Source organism: Mus musculus, chromosome 9 (assembly GCF_000001635.26).
Source record: "Mus musculus strain C57BL/6J chromosome 9, GRCm38.p6 C57BL/6J".
NCBI classification, from domain to species: domain Eukaryota; kingdom Metazoa; phylum Chordata; class Mammalia; order Rodentia; family Muridae; genus Mus; species Mus musculus.
The window spans coordinates 17,225,714-17,241,379 of record NC_000075.6 but is presented as its reverse complement, the minus strand read 5'-3'; the positions used below and the strand labels follow the sequence as shown (position 1 = coordinate 17,241,379).

The following is a 15,666-nucleotide window of genomic DNA, read 5'->3' as shown; positions in this document are numbered from 1 at the left end:
AACAGGACAACATAAAACTGGAAAGATTCTGTAAAACAAAGGAAACCATCACACAAAGGGACAATCTACGGCATCAAAAGAGATATTTTAACCAACTCTGCATCTCATAGAGGACTAATATACAAAATATATAAAGAACTCAAGAAAAGAAATACCAAAAAACAAATGATCCAGTTTTAAAATGTAACAAAGACATAAACAAAATTCTTTACAGAAGAATCTCAAATGGCTGAGGAACACTTAAAGAAACGTTGAATATCATTAACTACCAGGGTAAAACAAAACAAAACTGCTTGAGATTCCATCTTAAAGTTGTCAGAATGCCTAATACAAATAACACTTGTGACTGCTCATGCAGGTGAGAATGTGAAGCAAGGAGAACTCTCATCTTTTGAGTACAAAACTGTACAACAACACGTACAATCAATATGGAGGTTCCTCAGAAAGTGGGGAATCAATCTACCTGAAAACTCAGATATACATCTGTGTGGCATATTCCCAATGGACACTCAACCCTATTACAGAGACACTAGCTCAACCACGTTCATAGATGCTTTATTGATAATAGTCAGGAATTGAAAACCTTATCTATGTCTCTCAAAAGAGAAATAGGTAAAAGAAATGTGGTATACTTTTACACAGTGGAGTATTACTCACCTGCTAAAACCAAATGATATCATGAAATATGCAGGCCAATGGATACAACTAGAAAAAATTTTCATACTGGGTTACAAAAATAGTCTAGATTAGAAAGGTAAATATGATATGTATTCACTTTTATAGAAATATTAGCCATTAAGTAAATGAAAACCAACCTACAGCCTGTAGACCCAGAAAGGTTAGGTATAAAGAAATAGACGAGGTGGTCACACATTGACCTCCCTGAGAAGATAAAATAAAACAGATATTAGGGGTGAATGGGGTGGTGGTAGGACTGAGAGAATCGGGGGAGAAGGGGTAGGTGGCATAGAGCTGAGGGGGTAAATTCTGGGAGAGAGACCCAGAATTTAGGGGCATTAGAAGGATGTTATAGAAACCTAGCATAGTAGAAACTTCCTAAAATGTATGACGGTGATACAAATAAGATCCCCCAATAATAGGGGAGAAATAGTCCCATCTGTTCATTGTTGAGGATCAACTTCAGCTTGAAGGGCTTCTGAGGAAAGGGTGTTTGAGATCATCGAAAGAAATGACTCAAAGTCAAATGATGGGGATACAAACCGACAGCCTTGGAGTCTATTTGAGATCCTCCCCAATCAGCTCTCCATAGATAGCTCTTGGCTTCCTAGTCTGCTCGAGAAAGCTTTCTGATAGAGACAGCTCCCTGCTTGAGATAGCTGTTGTATGCTAGAAACATTCAAAAGCTCTTTGTATGGCAAATGGGGTTTCTTACCCAAGTCAGAAAAGCTGCTACTGAATCGCTTAGATTTTCTAGAAAATAAATAAATAAATAAATAAATAAATAAATAAATAAATAATCTGTGTTCACTCTCTAAGCAGTTCTCTCTGGGTAGCTGCTAGGAAAAAAAAAAAAAAGTAAAAGATCTGTGTTTGCTTTCTAAGTAATTCTTGGGATTTCCAGCCAAGGTCAGAATTCCTGTTAAAAAAAAATTTAAAGGGCTATGAAAAATTCTAAGAGTTATGTTCACTCTCCATGGATTTTCCAACCCAGATCATAAATCCTGTTAGAAAAAATTCTAAAAGAGGGTGTTTGCTCTCCAGAGATCTCCAGACCTCCAGCCCTTGCTAGAAAAACATTTTAAGAAAAAAGCTTTTATAACTCTCTGCTAGCTAGCACATACAAACCAAAAGCCCAGTCTTTTATTTACATATCAATTCAGCCATTTACTCCAGGTTTCCTCTTTTTTTTTTTTATTAGTTCCTTTATTCTTCTTCTTTTTTTTTCTTTTTTTTTTTATTACGTATTTTCTTCAATTACATTTCCAATGCTATCCCAAAAGTCCCACCCCCACTCCCCTACCCACCCATTCCCATTTTTTGGCCCTGGCATTCCCCTGTACTGGGGCATATAACGTTTGCCTGACCAATGGGCCTCTCTTTCCAGTGATGGCCGACTAGGTCATCTTTTGATACATATGCAGCTAGAGTCAAGAGCTCTGGGGTACTGGTTAGTTCATAATGTTGTTCCTCCGATAGGGTTGCAGATCTCTTTAGCTCCTTGGATACTTTCTCTAGCTCCTCCATTGGGGGCTCTGTGATCCATCCAATAGTTGACTGTGAGCATCCACTTCTGTGTTTGCTAGGCCCCGGCCTAGTCTCACAAGGGACAGCTATATCACCGTCCTTGCAACAAAGGCTTGCTAATGTATGCAATGGTGTCATTGTTTGGAGGCTAATTATGGGATGGATCCCTGGATATGGCAGTCTCTAGATGGACCATCCTTTTGTCTCAGCTCCAAACTTTGTCTCTGTAACTCCTGGTTGATTGTTTCCAATTCTAAGAATGAGCAAAGTGTCCACACTTTGGTCTTTGTTCTTCTTCAGTTTCATATGTTTTACATATTGTACCTTATATCTCGCTATACTAAGTTTCTGGGTTAATATCCACTTATCAGTGAGTACATTTCATTTGAGTTCTTTTGTGATTGGGTTACCTCACTCAGGATGATGCCCTCCAGGTCCAACCATTTGCCTCGGAATTTCGTGAATTCATTCTTTTTAATAGCTGAGTAGTACTCCATTGTGTAAATGTACCACATTTTCTGTATCCATTCCTCTTAACCATCCCAAGAATCAGCATTCCATGACCTTAGCTTCTTGAATCTTAGAAAAGAACAGCAAGTACTTTTTCTTTCTTTCTTTCTTTCTTTCTTTCTTTCTTTCTTTCTTTCTTTCTTTCTTTCTTTCTTTTTCTTAGTATTGCAAATGAATTCAGAGATCTGCCTGCCTTTGTAAGCATTGTAAGTAGAGCAAATAAAGAATCAAAAATAAGGAGAAAATAAAGTAGATCCTACTCTGATATCACAATTCTGCCACACTTGAGCCTAAACTAGCTCTGTCCCTGACTGACCATGAACTCAGGAATCTGCCTGTCTTTGTAAGAACAAACAATAAACTTAGCCAGGTGACATCTTGCTGGGCAGTTATAACTCCCCAATTCTCTTTATCTCCTTTCTTAGTATCTTTCTAACAAGCTGGCTAATAGTGCATTGGCCTATGTTTTTCATTTTTTGGAGGTCTTTGAAACCCCGCATATAATTTGAATTGCATGCTTGTATTTTCCTAGTTGAGAAATTATATATTTTTGAACTCATGTTTTCAGAGTTTTTTCCTACAACCTTAAGGGCTGTCCTGAAGGTCAGAGTGTTTACCATGATTGCTAAGGACATACACACACCCTAACGTTTTGATTATCATGGAGTCATTAACCTTGACAGAGAGGACATTCCTTGATAACCTTACAGGAAGAATATTTTCCTGAGGAATATATATATATATATATATATATATATATATATATATATATATATATATATATATATATCTTAGAGAAATATAATAATTATATCATCATCATCATTATTATTATTATTATTATTACTATTACTATTACTATTACTATTACTATTACAAACATACTTCTCACCCAGCAGCAGTCAACATTCAGAGGCCCATTCAGGAGTCATGTCACTCCATCCCTTCCATGGCCATGTAGGTGGCAGGCTATCTTTCATTAAACAAGGTTTTCAATACTGGGACTGGGTTGTATTCAACTGAGTTGTTGGCCAATAATTTCCCATGGAAATCCTCAAATAACCAAGGCTGTCAGAAAGATACACCCACCCACACAATTCAAAATTTATTTAACCTTTAGAAATAGAGTTGGTGCCTACTTTGAGCCTTCATTTTTACATTTTACTGTCTGGTGTTGAAAGGTACTATACAGGCTACCAAAAGAGGAACATAAAAAGCAACTCAGCCACAAAGCCGTTTACTTACACTCTCTTTTCCCTTCACAGAACTTTTGGAAGTAGCCAACCAATGTCTTATTTGACTTAAGACACACTCCATGAGATAGAACCTATACCTGACACTGTAGGGTGACCAAGAACCAGAGACTAGACAGTCCAGAGACCTAGGATAAAATTAAAACTGCTGGTCTAAAAGATAAAAGTATAAAAACTATGATTTCAAAAGATATTGTGCTATACTCATCAGTTATTATCAGAGAAGTTTCCTCCTGTAGAAGATTGGAACATATGCAAAGACCCACTGTTAGACATTATAAATTTCTGCACTTACCAGGACCAGGTCACCTATTATGGCCACATGGAACAAGATCAGACTGGGTTGGTTTGGGGGAAACAAGCAAACAAGGCTGTGACAATTTGATTGAGAGTAATCAGGATTTTTATGTTTTTATCAGAAAAAGAATACAATGACAGGCAGCAGAATCAATACCTTTGTAGTTGCCATGATACTATGATATATGCAAGTTACACAGGCTATATGAGATTAATGTCTAAGACCAAATGTCCTGTCAAGTTTTCATGCTTCCTTAACTAATAAGGGAACAAACAGAGAAACAAAGTGGCACAAATATCTCACTGCTTCACAAAGTTCATTGGTCTCTTAGGAACTAGAAGGCACATTGTGGCCTAGAATTCATGGACCTGAAAAACCAGTTAGGTCAAAAGTCAACTCCATGGTTCTCTGTGAGTGTCTCTGTGTGTGTGTGTGTGTGTGTGTGTGTGTGTGTGCGCGCGCGTGCACACACACTCACACACATGAAAGAGTGAGTCCTTGGAATGCATAGCTCTAAATGTATTGTCTTTATCATATCCCTCCCTTTATACCTCAGGGAACTCTGTGGAAGAGGTGGCAGAAAGAGAGTTAAAGCCAGAGGGCATGGAGGACACCAGAAGTAGGAGACCCTCTGAGTCACTTGAGTAAGGCTCTTATGAATTCAGAGAAAAATGAGGCAACAACCACAAGTGCATGGAGATTCGCAAGGTAACCTTTGTATGTAAACTTTTCAGCTCATATTTTTGTGGGATTCCTGGGTGTGTGAATGTGTGGGTCTTTGTTTGTTTTGCCTGCTTTTAGGATTCATTTTCTTCTGTTGGGTTACTTGTTACAGTCTCAGTGTGATGATCTTTATTTTTTTGTTGTAATATTTTACTTTGTTATGTTTAATTGTTATCTCTTAGAAGACTGTTTTCTAATTAGAGACTAAAATGAAATGAATCCAGAAGGGAGGGGAGGTGGAGAGTAACTGGGCCTAGATGGAGAGAAAATGGTAGTGGGTGTATATTTATGAAAACATTCTATTTTCAAACAAAGGGAAAAAATATATATCTTATGTTTGAAAAGTACATGAATTGTTGCTGCATTGTGTAAATATAATTAAATTGTTTTGTTGTTTCTGTTCCACTATAAACAATAAATGTAAAGTTAATAAAATGTGTTAAATGCAATAAAATATTCTCTAATAAATTGAGAAGTAGAAATAAATGGACTGCAGAAATAAAGCATAACTTATTTGTAAAAGTCTAAGACACATTTATTCTCATGAATAAAGTCACAAACATGTCTTTTTGCAGAGTATATTCTTAAAATGTGACAATTCTAATCAGCTTACAGCATCATACCCAATTTAAAACTTTGGAGATTAAGAAACGAACCCCATATCCCTAGTTATAGCTGTGTAAAATATGTCTCAGATAGAGGATGCAGAGGCTAAACTCTCAAATTGTAGTTTGGTTTGTCTTTAAATCAAGGACATTGAGTTGAGTCATTACTATATGGTAGGCTTTGTTCTGAACTATTCCACTCATCAGCTTTTAATTATCACCATGACCCTCTCAGCCAGGGTACAATTGGGCTTTCCCTTTTCAAAATTCAGAACTGAAGCTTTAAAATGTAAATCATTTCATAAATGGCCACCCCTTGTAGCCATACAGAATTAGCAGAGGAGGGAGGGGGCATTCTATCCACAAAATATTCAACCTAAAATTTGTGTTGCCCTCAAGATGTGCTGGGATAAAGATGGAACAAAAACAGAGAGAACAACCAACCAGTGACTGTCCCAATTTGACACCCATTCCGTGTAAAAGAGCCAACCCCCAACACTATTAATAATACTCTGCTATGCTTGCAGACAGAAACCTGGCATAACTGTCTCCTGAGAGGTTTCATGCAGCAGAGGATGGAGGCAGATGCAGAAACCTATCAGCCAATCATCTGGCAGAGCCTGGGGAATCTTGGAGAAAAGGAAAGGATAGAAGTGGGCACATTAGAGGGCCATGCAACCACAAGAAAACGCATAGAGACAATTAATCTGGAACTATGGGAGCTCACGCATTTATAGCAATCCTGCAGCTTGGTGTTCATTGGTTCCCCTGCAAGAGGAACAAGAGTTGCCTAGGTTTCTGTTCCTTGTGGATGGATCTCCTTCCCCAGTACTGGGACTGATTTTTTGAGCCTCCGTGCAAGAGGATGTGATTAGACCTTCTAGAACTAGCTGGCACAGGGTGAAGTGGTACCAAAAGGGAAGTCCCCTTTTCCTGAGAAGAAGGGGAGGAGGCAATGGAGGGAGGGATGTGTAAGGGAGGACAGGTGAGAGAGTTGAGAGGGGGTGGTGATCTGAAAATAAAGTGAAGTAAAATAAAACAAACAAACAAAAGAGATGAAAAAAATAAATCATTGGGCCACATTGTAAAAATAAGATTCACATCTGTGTCAGAATCTGTTTCTGCTAAACTTTTGGGAGGAGGAGGAGGAGGAGGAGGAGGAGGAGGAGGAGGAGGAGGAGGAGGAGGAGGAGGAGGAGGAGGTTAAAACTGAGACATAAAGATGTGATTGTCAGAAAGATCCTTGAGCAGTCTCTGGGAACAGTTCTTTTTCAGAGTACTGGTTTTTTTTTCACATATGTAAAATGAGTTTATCTCAGAGATGAAAAGGCTATTTCAAGTTGTAATAGTTAAAAGACTATGCAATGCCTGTTTATAGAGATAAGACATGAAATCCATGGGAAATTCCCACTAATGAAATCTACTTAGAAAAAAAAAGCATCTATTTATTTACTTATTTTTACTAAAAACTGTGACGCTCAAGAGAATTTTGTCTTAATAATTGCTCACATGAAACATGATGGAAGACAACACTATATTTGTGGAAGTCACAGAGTGAAGCTGAGGGTTTACTTTCTGTGGAAGGTAGGGGTAAGTGGAAACTTGGGAGTACAGGACTCACTGAAGGACAGGAGAGAGAAGTGGAACCCTGCTCTGTTCTCACTTTAGAGCTTCCCTAGAAATATAGAATCTGCTAACCCATCCAAATCTGCTACCTGACTGTTGGCCAGATTCCAGGGCAGCTGTAAAACAGGTTACCTCTCTTTTGATCATTGTTAGTTTGGCCCTGGAGTTTAGAGAAGTCGCAAATGACCAGTTGTTTTTATTCTCAGGCACTTCAATTCTCAACCACAAGGTCTATCAATCAAACTTACTTAATTTAATTCAAACCCAAGGACAGCAGTGTCAGGACATCCCTATCTTCCACAAATACGTTCAGTGTAATTCTAATAATCACCCCCCCCCCTTTGGGCAGTGTCACTTACAATGGATTTTGGCTCTGATTGTCTAAAGTAATACATTCTTTTAAAAATGCAGTTTCATCATAAAATGTAGCAGGAAAAAGTTGTCATGAATTTATATTTTTAAAGGTATCATTCTATAAAATGAGTAAATTAAAAAACATTCTAAACGGATTCTATTATTTCAGAAACTCATAAGTGATAGATTCACTAAACATAGATTTCTGTGGCACTGAGAGATGGTATCTTCCATTGCCTTGAAGTGTGTGTTCTACAATTCTAAGCATCAGCCTCTGCAGTGCCCCAGCTGTATGCTTTGGGCAAACCAGAAAACCTTTGCTTACTTCTGTGTTCTTCAAGGTGCCAACATGTTACTTATATTTCTTTCAATATCTGAATAACAATCTTTTATAGTACACTGTCCAAACCTATATAAATAAATAAATAAATAAATAAATAAATAAATAAATAAATAAATACAAGCCTGTAGCAAGAAAAGATGCCATGAATTTGAGGAGATCAAGGAGGGGGCTCTGGAAGGGACTGGGGAGAGGAAATTGGATAAAAGAAATCTTGTAATTATAAATACAGTGAAAGGAGAATTTAGAATTAGACATATAAGTGACAAAAAAAGAAAAGGAAAGAAAAAAGAAAAACAGTCAACTGATGTCAACTCATTCATAAACTCAGGATGAAAGCGTGCAACTTGCTTCCTTCAAAGCTTGTAGGAATAGTTAACTTGATCATATGCTTTGAATTATAGCAACCAGAACTATGAGATCTAATCTAAACATCATTGTTCAGTCTGTGTAGCTTGTGGTATTTACTTTAAAAATCCCTCAAATCTCACACACTACTCTGAGTTTTCCAAAGCACCAGTTTGCTTGCATTTGAAGAAGGCATGAACACATATGTTCATTAAATTTTCCAGAAATTATGCTTCAGTGAACAAGATATGTTTCTTCCAGAACTCCTAAGATATACAATCTATAGAATGGTGAATTTTAAGTAACTCTACATCCACCTCTGTATTAATAAATTGCAACTTCTAAGGAAACCTTTTCTTTATTTAAATCTTGATCTTCAGCTGTACTTTCTGGTTATGTATCCACTGTAACCAAGATTTTCTGTGAAAAGTAATGCATTTGATAATGGCAAGGAGGGGACATAGGATTTTGGCATTCATATAAAGAATGAATTAAATTTATGCCATAAGAGTTCTTGTATTTCAGAGGTCCATTGCCACAATGATCCAAGAAATAGTCTCTTTCCAGAGACAACTGTCCTGATGTTTAGATATAGGGGATCATTTACATTTTTTTCATGAAGGAAACAAAGCTCAGAGATACACAATAACAAAGCTCAAAGATACACAATGGCTTGTCCAAGGTCAAGAGCTCTTTTCCATAGCAGGGTCCCTTGATTTCATTTTATGAAAACAAAGTTCAGGTAACATTAGCTTTAGGGGACAAGTGTATAGCACCAGATACAAACTACCTAGAAGAAGAATCCATCTTTAACTCCAATAGTTCAATCAATCAATCAATAAAAATTTACTGAGTACCTATGAAGTAAAGTTTCATGAAGGCCCCAAGTTCATGGAGGTATTTTTCTGTGTCTTTAAGGAGATTAAAGTGTAGCTGAGAAGATAAAGAAAGCAATCAAAGTATTACAATAAACTTGAAATTAACTAATAAACAAAGCACTAGTCGTCACTGTAAACTGGAGCTCCTTTTTATTCAGCATAAGTATAAATAAAATAAGGCAAATAAAAGTGCCTGGAATAAACAAACAATAAGAAAATGATTCTTAAAGTTATTAACAGTTTTTAAATCATTAGGACATAAACACTGAGTACAACAAAGTCTTAGAAACAGAGGACAATAAACCAGAGAAGCAGGTTCTTGTGTATTTTAACTCCTGACATGCAGAGTGGAATTTAGGCTTTGGGTCAGAGTGGAACTTGGGCTTTGGGTGATTATCCATGGCACCCTGTCTGTAGGTCTGTCCTGTCTGTAGGTCTGTCTGCTGGCTTGCTTTTGAAGGAGAGGCTTCTCCAAAGACTCATTTCTTACAGCAGTGGCCTTCACTGTTTAGTGATTCAGCTTATGGTCACAGCCCATGCTCACACACTGATGCACTGATTGCTATTTGCTTCTAGAAATAAATGTGGCTTAACTGGGCTTTATTTATTGATTAGATGGAATGGCCCAGATTGCTAATAAGTTCTGAGAGAGAAAACAAAGTATGTGGGCCTAGAGCAATGAAAATTTTTTACAAATCTCTAGCCATATTAGCCCTGAAACAAAATTTTCAGCATTTTAAATAGACTATATGGTTATGACAAGAGAAAAGCAGCCAAGGCTTGAAGCCATATGAATGCATTCAGTCAGCCTGGCTTTACCAGCTTTGGGCTGGAGGCAGCAACAGATGGCAAACAGCCTAATGTTTGAACACATAGGATTACTCTGATATTAATGCAGGGATTTTACCAATGAACTTCATTTTGTATTATAGTTTGATACAGGAATCATCTCAACTCCTAGGCAGGGCAGTTTCAGACAGAGATATGAGCCACTTACCACAGCTGCTCTTAAAACTGGAACTGAAGATAAAAGTGAGAGGCAACTGGGCTTGTTCAGTAGAAGGCCAGAAAGATGTGAGTAAGCTAAGGAGGACATGGACCCCTCTCTGATTAGGAATGCTTCAGTTCAATGATCACACAAAGTGTAACAGTCTTAACTCTCACCCTGTACTGAGAGCTGCTTGACTGAGAAAGGTTTCAGATCCTAATATCATCTCATTCTTATTGAGCTCTGCTATCACCATGGACATGGGGAAAAGGAAATCCATTGATTTGGGTGAATAAGTATAAAATTCTGGGTGGAAATAAAGTCATTCTCACCAAGAGTTGAGGACCCTTTAAAATACCTTAGTAGCCCATACTTTATTTCAGTGTTCACACAGTGTTGAACAGTGCTTTCCCCAAGAAAAGTGAAGCTTTGAACCATGATCTATAATCAATCTTTTAATGTTATAGGATATTTGAACCTGTTTCTAGTTAGGGTGTGTCTCAGCCCTTAACATACACTTTAATCCATCTGACTGGAATACAAACATGCCCTTTGTACTTACCTTTAATCCCAAATAATGACAATAAAGTTAGTTAGGAGAAGGACACCCCAATGTTTGAAAGTGGTGTCTAATTGAGTGGCAGAAAATGTGACAAATCAGAGAAAGATTTGATCCTTTCAAGAATCAAATAGGATATGCACAATTCTCAGATGAAGAGAAAGGAAAGGGAAGCTACTTAAGGCAGAGACAGTAGAGGAGGAAGAGAGTACAGTACAGGAATGCAGTAGAGTTCATGGAGAGTAATACAGTAGAGCTGAGAGGGAAAGAAGAGTGCCACATTGAGGGAGACAAGGTAGTTTTACCAGGAAGGTTTTACAGAAACAGATTGAGGAGAGAACAAGATAGACACAGAGGAAGACAGAATGAGCAATAGAATGAGAAGGAGCCAGAAGACTAGGAAAAATTGCTAGACTTAGTCTGAGGGCAAGTATAGCAATCCAGAGGCTAAGAGAAAGGCCAGATTGAATAAGTAAGTTTGGAGAAAGTTTGAGCGAGAAAAGCTGAGTTGAACTAGCCAGCCAAAGCTCAGAGAGAACTAGAAAGGCTGAGCTTATTTCAGAGGCTGAAACAACTCTAGCCTTAGGTTTGTAGTGAGGCTAGGAGCTTCCACGATTTGGCTTGGATTAACAAACTGAGGCAGCAAGTCTCAGAGATAACAATTACATCAGGGGAATAAAAAATGCTTTTACATCTTAAAGTCTGAAAAACAATGTCAAAATGACAATACTGAAAATTAGTGTTGATACACTGTTTTCTAAGGTTTACAGTGGTCAAGAAGTATTTGATTCAAAAATTGTTTCCAGAAAATTAATGACAATGATACACTTGTTCACTAATGGAACTGCCTTAGCAGTACAAAATGTTTATGCAATTATTACAGAAGACCCTGGGAACTAGACCACCATGCTGGCCAGAGAAGGAGGTAGGCAATCTTTGATTTCCCTCCTCTTCTTCAAATTCAATCTCCCAGCCTTACCCCAGCTCTGTAACAGACCATGTTATATGGCCTCCTCTTTCTCTCTGCACCTGTCTCCAGCAAGTCACACAGGTCTTCTCCTATAGCCTTCTTTACTCTTTCCCCACATCCATTGTCTCAGCTGCCAATCACCAAGGCATTCCCTGAGAAAGCACTGCACACACTAGTCAGGGAAGCAGGTAGCCAATCTTCATTCTCCCTTCTCTCATCCAATACCAACCCCCAGACTCATCAACTCATGGCCAGGACTGTAGCAAACCACCTGCTGTGGCCTCCCCTCTGTTGTATTTCCTGGGGCATTGCAGTCACTGGTGATACACACTGCTTGCTGCCCTCTTGTGGACCCCATCCATTTGCCTTTCCTTTGTAGTCTAAAGCCATTCCGTGTGTCAATTCACAATATCTAGAAATACATATTACCCAGAATCCAGAATGGCCACACGTGATTGGATTCCCAACTAGGCATCCCAGACCCACCACTTTCTCCTAAGAATGAGAAAGGGCAACAGAATCCAGTAAAGGGAACAACCAACCAACATCTACCCAACACATAAAAGACAAGATATTAGTACATAGAATTATAATCACCCCAAACCCAGATACCTAAATGCCAGTATAAAAACACAATAAAAAGACAGCCAGGACAATACTTCTCCACTAGAGATGTACAATCCATATAGAGTAGACTCAGAGCAATATAATATTGCTGAATGACAAGATACAATAAAAGTTATTGTATAAAAAGTTATATAAAAAGAGCCAGGCCAATATGTCTCCACTAAAACTCAGCAGCTTTATAAGACTAGGCTCTGAACAATGCAATATTGCTGAATCGCAAGACAGACTTTAAAATAACACACACATACACTCACTCACTCACTCACTCACATACACACACAAAGGTGTGAGGAAATATATAAAATTGTTCAAGACCTAAAAATGAAAATGAATTTTAAAAAACTGAGAGAAAATTCGAAATGAAATATTTAGGAGCTTCAGAGGTATGCCTCACCAAAAGAATACAAGGAACAGAAGAAAGAACCTCAGACATTGAAGACAATGTACAAGAAATAGATACTTCAGTCAAAGAAAATATTAAATCTAAATAAAATAAAATAAAGTAATCCAGAAAAATGTAGGTATATTAGTTAGGGTTCCCATTGTTCTGATGAAACACCATGACCAAAACAACTTGAAGTGGAAATAGTTTATTTCACTGTCAATTCCATAGAAGAGCTCTTCATTGAAAACAGTGAGGGCAGCAACTCATGCAGGGCAGGAACCTAAAGCCAGGAGCTCACACAGAGGCCATGCATACTGGCTTGCTCAGCCTCCTTTCTTATAGAACCCAAGACCAATAGGGTGGCTCCACCCACAATAAGCTAGGCCCTCTACCAACAATGACAAAATAATAAAAGGCCCTCTACCCTTGCCTATGACTTGATCTTCTGTAGTTATTTTCTCAATTGAGGCTCCTTTATCTCCAATAACTCTAGCTTGTGTCATGTTGACATAAAAAGAGTTAGGACAAAGGGACACTATGAAAAAGCCACAATTTTAAGTTAATAAGATTAGAGGGAGGAAAAGATACCAAGGCCAAAGATAGAGAGAATATTTAGAATAAAATTGTAGAAAAAATTAGCAGTATCCTAAAGAAGGAAGTTGTATGAAGAAATAAGAAATATATAGAACACCAAAAAGACTGTATCAGTAAAGAAATTCCCCCACAGCATATAATAATCAAAGCACTAAACATATAGAGCAAAGAGTTCAAAGCAGTTACCCTTTAAAGGCTGACCTAATACAATTATACATGTTTTTGTTTGTTTGTTTGTTTGTTTGTTTTAAGGCCTGAACAGATTTTTTTCAAACTATAAGAGATCACAGAGGCCAGCCGAGATTACCTCAGCTGGATTGTTCCCCTGACTACCATGGCACTGACAGGGATTCCACATTCTACCATCAGCATGTCTACTAGACACATTGGTGCATTAGTAGCACAGTGCTTATGAAATTAACCAATCATGATGTGATTTTAGGCCCCCAGCACAAGATGGATCAATACTTAAAACTGTCTCAATATCTACAAATCTTAGGCTAGATAGGCCACAGACCTAGAAGAAAACTAAATACTACTATTTTAATAAAGGAATATAGCAATAAAATGACTTCTAACTATAGTACCTTAACCAACCATTAGCATACAAGCTTGGAACCTGAAGCATATGGAGAGAAATACAAACACCAATAGGCAAAAAATGTACAGAGAGAGTAAAGAGACCTGAGAACACTCAACATTAAATGGGATGTCTCCATCAAACCCTATCTTCAGTGGTTAGGGAAACCTGTGGAAGAGGAAGCAGAAAGAGTGTAAGAAGCATAGGAGATAGAGGGCAAAAAGGAAACAAGGTCTTCTAATACAGCATGACCAAGGTACATTCAAATGTAGAGACTGACAGTGAAAGAACCTAGTGGGGAAACCCCCACTCAACTCCTGATTCAGCGTGAACCCAAGAATCACAAACAGAACACAATGCCTTGATGTAAAAACAAGAGGTAGTTTAATGGCGGAGCTCAGGGTTGAAACGTATCTCATGCAGGAGACAGTGGATTCGACCCCAGGCTCAGAAGCTAGGGGTTTTTATGGGGTAAGGGGCTTAGGGGTGTGGAATTCAGCATAGCGACACACTAATGGCTTATTCAAACATTAACAGGAAAATTACATGTCAGCAAAAGGCCATCAGGACTTTGTTCCTGTGGGCTGAGGGCTTATCTTTGTTCACATAGCAACCAGTTGATGTATGCCTTTACCAACAGGCAGTAGACAGAGGGGAGGTTCCAGCCAGGTGGTGTTGACTCAGACAAGATATCCTTGCATTCTTTTTCATCTTTGCAGTCAATCTGTTCTTAGGAATGTCTTAATAACAGCCCTGTCTGTTCTGCTTTGTTCTCGGGCCCCAGGCCGTGGACTCATAGACAACTCTTTTACATGAATCACAAGTTACAAAATCTCATTTTCCTTCAACAGCATGCACAGGCCCTACATAGTGCTGTAGCAGATGGGGTCCTACTGCTGAAAGATGTGGACACATATTCCTACCCAACCCAGAAGCTATCTCCAACTTATAATCATTTGTGAATGATTTATTTTCTCTCTGAGAGATTCACTGAGTAAAACCATTCCTTTTGTTGTTGTTGTTGTTCTGGGGTTTTGTTTGCTTTGCTTTGCTTTGCTTTGCTTTGCTTTGCTTTGCTTTGCTTTGCTTTGCTTTGCTTTGCTTTGCTTTGCCTTGCCTTGCCTTGCCTTGCCTTGCCTTGCCTTGCCTTGCCTTGCCTTGCCTTGCCTTGCCTTGCCTAGCCTTGCCTTGCTTTGCCCTGTTTTGTTTTGTTTTGTTTTGTTTTGTTTTGTTTTGTTTTGTTTTGTTTTGTTTCTTTACTATTGCATTGAGATGGCCTTTTCTCTGTGTAGCACTACTGGTGCTGGAACTTACTCTGTAGACCAGGCTGGCCTCAACTTAACACAGATCTATCTGCCTCTGCCATTGAAGTGCTGAGATTAAAAGCACATACTATCACTGTCCAGTAACAAACCACTCTTAAGGGTAGGCCCCATGCCAAGCAATAAAGAACCAACAACAACAAACAACAACAAATATATATATATATATATATATATATATATATATATATATATATACACTCAATGGCATCTTTAAGTTTCTTTGTGTCCTAATATGCTAATATGTCAGGGCATTTTTTTATCGTTTTAATCTTATAAATCCATTACATCTTTTTATGTCTTCCATTTTTATGTTTTTATTGGACCCCTGTGCATATGAGTGTATATGAATGTGTATATCTCTACAGCCATGTGTTTCTTTTACGGTTTGTGTGTGTTCATTATCTGTGGGACTGTGATAGGCAGCCTATTTTGGTTGAATGGGGCTTGCTCTGGTGACCCAGGAGAGAAATCTATAAGGGGCAGAAAAGTTAGCCATTT

At 38.2% G+C, this 15,666-nt stretch overlaps 1 long non-coding RNA gene across 1 annotated transcript in view; it reads left to right on the top strand.

Annotated features, from left to right (window-relative positions):
• Gm39296 overlaps positions 1-15,666 on the top strand; it is a 175,390-nt gene that overhangs the window by 115,335 nt on the left and 44,389 nt on the right. The window contains exon 2 of the long non-coding RNA XR_870555.1: positions 4,823-4,974. This is a non-coding gene — a long non-coding RNA (predicted gene, 39296). The remainder of the gene's footprint in view (positions 1-4,822; positions 4,975-15,666) is intronic.